Raw genomic sequence first — 6,013 nt, 5'->3', positions numbered from 1 at the left:
AGTAGATAACTAATACAGTAGGTAACTAATGCAATAGATAATACAATAGATAACTAATACAGTAGATAACTAATGCAATAGATAACTAATATAATAGATAACTAATACAGTGGCTATAGTCGAAGTGTGTGGGGTTCAACCATGGTTAGATTTGGGGGATTGGTTACTTTTGGGGGGTGTTGTTTTGTTTTGTGTTTTTGGGGGAGGTTGTTGTTGTTGGGTTTTTTTTTTTTTTTGGAGAAGGGTTTCTCAGCCCTGACTGTCCTGGAACTCATTTTGTAGACCAGATTGACCTCCAACTCATCTGCCCGCCTGCCTCTGCCTCCCAAGTGCTGAGATTAAAGGTGTGCACCACCACTGCCCAGCTTGGTTACTATTTTTAAGGGGAGGATATTGTAAAGTTTGAGGGCTTGGATTTTGTGGCTCTGTTTTGGTTTGTTCGGGCTTTATTTGAATGAGGTAGTCCAGGCTGGTGCCGATTCCCAATCCTCCTGACTCAGTCTAATGTGAGGGAAGCTGGGGCGGAGTGGGAGACTACACCAGTCTGAAGGCGAGCGCACTGCTTATGAGGTCACAGAAGGTCAGAAGACTGAAGCTGATGATAACTTTCAAGAAATGGGGAGGGGATGTCTCTACAAACAGATGACAGAAGAAAAGCTAGTTTGCCTCAACCCAAAACTCTGGGGAGGAGAAAGGATATCTTTTTATTTATTTTATTTATTTTAGTAGTTAAGATTTGTGTGTGTGTGTGTGTGTGTGTGTGTGTGTGTGTGTGTGTGTGTGTGTGTGTAGGACAGAAAAGGGTATCAGATCCCTGGAGCTAGGGTCTTAGTGACTTTTTTTGTTGCTGTGATAAGACACCATGACCAAGGCAATTATAAAAGAAAAGCATTTAATTAAGCTTATGGTTAGTGAGGGTTAGAGTCCATGAAGGCAGAGTGAAGGCCTGGCACCAGGAACAGGAAGCCGAGGGCTCACATCTCAAACAGCAAGCAGAGAGCACACTGGACATGGTGGACAGCTTCTGAACCCTCAAGCAGCCCCCAGTGACAACACCTCCTCCAACAGGGCCCCGTCTCCCAATCCTTCCCAAACAGCCACCAACTGGGGACCAAGTAAACATTCAGATATAGGCTCCTGGGGGTGGGGGAGGGACATTCTCCCTCCAACCACTACAGCTGAGCAGGAAGTTATAAGCTGGCTGTTGGAAATGCTGGGAACCAAACTCGGCATTTACAAAAGCAGCAAGTGCTTTTAACCCCTGAGCTTCCTCCCAAATCCCATCCTAGCTGCTTTCCCAGGGGCTTCATGGGCACTGCTTTGTCCTTTTAGTCCCAAGGCAAAAAGATAGGTCAGTCTGTCTTAGGTGATCAGCAACGCTCCAGAAATTCCTAGCAGAAAGCAAGTACAACATCAATGTCAAGGTATTATCTCAGTTGGGGCCAGGCAGGGTTTCCGCCACCAAAGCCACACTGACCATGAGATAACGATTCAACATTACATAACAAAAACAATCTATCGTGGATGACTATCAGTATTGACTAGAAACTATCAAATTATTTCACATAATAGGATTTTATTAGCCATGCCTGGAGCCACAAGCCTGTAACCTTAGCTATTCCGGAGATTTGAGCAGGACAACTGTATATTCCAGACATGCCTGGGCAATGGAGTTAAGGCCCTCTTTCAAATTTTAAGAAAAATATTGAGAAGGTTGGCATACTAGTTACGTTTCCTATTTCTGTGATAAACACCATGGTGAAGGCAACTTACAGGAGAAAAGGTTTACTTGGGGCTTACAGCTGGGGGGGGGGATAAAAGTCCATCGCCACCATCAGATCATGGAAGAGAGGCGGCAAGCACCAGGCCTGCCTGGGAGCTCGCATCTGTACCAACAAACAGGAAGCAGAGAGGGCACAGCACGATGGAGGGAGTCCTGAGACTCTCAGAGTGGCGTGCTTCCTCCAGGAAGACCACACATGCTATACCTCTCCAACAGCACCAACCGGGGACCAAGTACTCAAATGCTAGAGAATTTACCATTCACCACGAGAGCCAAAGTTACATTTTATGTTTTCATTACTGCACCTAAGAGATCCATGAAACAAAAATGCCTCTAACCTGTAAGCTCCCTTGCCCAGGGACGGATACTTCCTGAAGTGCTGGAGGCTATTGTTTATGGGGGATAACAAGCTACAAGTTTTTGCTCCCCTAGACAAGTTTGTTTGACCCAAGTATACCTGATGGTCACATGTAGGGGAGAGGTACGCAGGCAGGAAGTACGTCAGGATGTATGTTTGGCCCTGATTGGACCTAATGGGAAATACGGTGGCCTTATGGGTGTGCCTTTATACGTCTCAGCAAAATGTGACTCATCATCATTTCCTGGGAACCCTGAAGGGACCTGGCCAGAGTCCATCAACCTGGCCAGTATTTAATTAAAGCTTGCTTCAAATCCGGCTTTAAATTGGGGTAGTGGTCTTATTCTTGACCGGTGGGACTAACAGCACCACACTGTGAATAGACCTCAGTGGCAGAAGCAGAGAGAAGGAAGGGAAGAAGGGAGGTAGGGAGAAAAGAGGAAGAAAGGGGTTTTATCAGAGACATTTGTTTTTATTATTTAAACAGAGAGGGCTTGTTTGGAGGTGGGGATGAAACCCAGGGCCTTGAGCATGCTAAGCACATACTCTGCTACTGACATACATCACCCAAGTTCTCACATTAAAAACATAACAATAATTCAACCAGATGGTGGTGGCGCACACCTTTAGTCCCGGCACTCAGGAGGCAGAGCCAGGTGGATCTCTGAGTTCGAGGCCAGCCTGGTCTACAGAGCGAGTTCCAGGAAAGCAAGGGCTACACAGAGAAACTGTGTCTCAAAAAAAAAAAAAAAAAATGTGTATTTGAAAAGAAGATTCTCATTCTCAGCCAAGACGGCAAAGTAGGAGCTGCATTTGCCTCCTGTGCTTGGCTGAATAAACAAGCCCCAAATCACTGGAATCTGTGGGTGTTACAAAAGAGACTTTGCAGGCTAAGGACCTTAAGGTGGGGAGACTCTACCCGACACCCGAGGGCACCGAGGGCACTAACAGTGTCTGTGTCCAAAGGCACAGGCAGAGGGCATCTGACAGCACTGCCCTGCTGGGTCCGGAATGGAAAGGAGGGCTGTGAGCCAGGAAAGGCAAGGAATGAAGCCCCAGGAGCTGGACAAGGCAGGGAGCACATTTTTCTGCCAGGGGCCTCTGGAGGGAGCAGGTCCTGCCAACACCTTGACCTCAGCCAGGATAACTGATTTCAGATTTCTGAACTGCAGAACCATAGGGGAACAAATGTTTTCACCTGTCAGATTTGTGATCATTTTTATGATGATCACAGGAAACTAACATACTACTCCCCCTTAAAACAAAACCAAGGACCAAATATATAAAACAAGCTTTCAGACATGGCACAACAGGAAGCAGAAAATGCCGGCCCCCCGGGAGGAGGAGCGCGCGCACACACACACACACACACACACACACACACACACACACACACAGGCACACTCACTCACACACTCACACACTCACACACACACTCACACAGACACACACACACTCACACACACAGATACACACACACTCACACACACACAGACACACACACTCTCTCACACACACACACTCACACACACTCACACACACACACACACACACAGCATTGCTCTCACCTGTGCTATTAGTTTCAAAGCCTTAGCACAAGGAACATGAACTCAAATCAGGCCAGATGCTCTCAAGTTTAAGATGAAAAGTTGAGAATTCAGAAAGGCTGATGCAGCTGGCGTTGATAAAGTAGAGACGGTACTGCCCAAGACAGAGCTACACCGGGAACATGCCACGAGACACATGGCATACACACCTGAGCTGCTCGGTGCTGCTCGGCGACTGACTGGAATCTCAGTGGCCATTTCTGTGGAGGCTGCATCCCCTCCTGTGCCTAGTGTTTTAAATTCTAAGTAGGGGCTGTACTTCGGCGACTAAATTAAGCTGCAGATAATGTCGGAATGAGTAGCGCCCTTATTCTTTAGTTCCACACAAGGCACGTAAATTTTCACGAGGTTAAACATCCTGAAAACACGTGGGGATGGGCCATGCCTGACTGTAATTTGAACACTGAGGTAAGACAGGAGGGTGGCCATGAGTTCAAGGTTAGCCAAGGCTACTCAGTCAAATCCTATTTCACAATATAAATTGAAATGGGACAATGTTTTTTTTTTTCGGGGGGGGGTGTTTTCTTTTTTTGTTTTTTGTTTTTTAAATAAATTACAGTAGCAGCCCAAGGAGGTAAAGCGCAATTATAACGTCCTATCCAGAGCATAGAAAAACATACGAACAGAAGGATGAGTCCCCTCAGCAGCGCCTTTTACGCTGAGACTACTTTCCCTCTTCATAAATGCCTTCTGCACTCCTGAGTTCTCCAAGATGGAACTTTGAAGATAATACTCCGATCATCTTCTCAGAACAATGGTTCCTGAATAAATTTGATTTTTGTTCCTCCTCCTCCTCTCATTTCCCAAGTGCTGGCTTTGAGAGGTGAGCAACTAGACCCGGGCCTGGTAACAATTAACACAGTCACGTCTTTGTACACGGACATGTCTGTCAGGAGCTGTGGTGATATTTTATTTGTGGTGATATTTATCTGAGGATCAGAGAAAAAAGCCAGCCATTACATTAAACATAGAGGTCAGGCAGTGGTAGCACATGCCTTTAATCCTAGCATTCGGGAGGCAGAGATTTATCTGGATCTCTGTGAGTTTCGAGGCCACACTGGGAACAGAGCCAGGCATGGTGGCACAGGCCTTTAATTCCCAGCACTAGTTAACCATTTAGAGATTGATGTGGGAGGGCCTAGCCCATAGTGGGTGGTGCCATCCCTGGGCTGGTGGTCCTGGGTTCTATAAGAAAGTAAGCTGAGCAAGCCATGGGAAGCAAGCCAGTAAGCAGCACCCCTCCATGGTCTGGGGGGGGGGTTCGAGACAGGGTTTCTCTGTGTAGCTTTGCGCCTTTCCTGGGACTCACTTGGTAGTCCAGGCTGGCCTCCAACTCACAGAGATCCGCCTGCCTCTGCCTCCCGAGTGCTGGGATTAAAGGCGTGCGCCACCACCGCCCGGCCCTGGTTTCTTTTTATGATGAGCTGTGATGTAGAAAAGAAAGACAAATGAACCCTTTCCTCCCCAAGTTGCTTTGGGGATCCTCCTGTCTGACCTCAGTGTTCAAATTACAGTCAGGCATGGCCACCCCCATGTGCTTCATCACAGCAACAGTAACCCAACCTAGGACACCCAGTGCTGAGATTATAGGCATATGCCACCAAGCCTGTTTTATGTGGCACTGGGAACTGAACCCAGGACTTCACACATACTAGCCAAGTACTCTACCAACTGAGCTACACCTTCAGCCCAAGTTAGGGCTTTAAAGTGACGTGATAATGCTACATTTTAAGTGTAGTCCTGGAGAAAGAACTTGGTGATAAAAGACACACCTACCATGCACAAAGGCTGTGGATTTGATGACCAGCATTAGGGAGAAAAAAAGTCAGGGTTTCAAAAAACACCATGACCAAAAAGCAAGTTGAGGAGGAAAGGGTTTATTTGGCTTCCACTTTCATATCACTGTTTATCATCAAAGGAAGTCAGGACAGGAATTCAAACAGAGCAGGATCCCAGTGGCAGGAACTGATGCAGAGGCCATGGAGGGGTGCTGCTTACTGACTTGCTCCCCATGACTTACTCAGCCTGCTTTCTTATAGAACCCAGGACCACCAGCCTAGGGATGGCACCACCCACAATGGGCTGGGCCCTTCCCCATTAACCACTAATTAAGAAAATGCATTACAGCCGAATCTTATGGAGGCATTTTCTCAACTGAGGTTCCCTCCTTTCAGACGACTCTAGCTTGGGTCAAGTTGACATAAAAGCAGCCAGGACGAAGTGGAGGTGGAAAACCAACAGAGAATATGGACACGGAAGGCTGAC

Source organism: Peromyscus leucopus, chromosome 3, assembly GCF_004664715.2.
Source record: "Peromyscus leucopus breed LL Stock chromosome 3, UCI_PerLeu_2.1, whole genome shotgun sequence".
In the NCBI taxonomy this organism is placed as follows: domain Eukaryota; kingdom Metazoa; phylum Chordata; class Mammalia; order Rodentia; family Cricetidae; genus Peromyscus; species Peromyscus leucopus.
The sequence above is the reverse complement of the archived record's forward strand: the minus strand, read 5'-3'. Positions refer to the sequence as shown.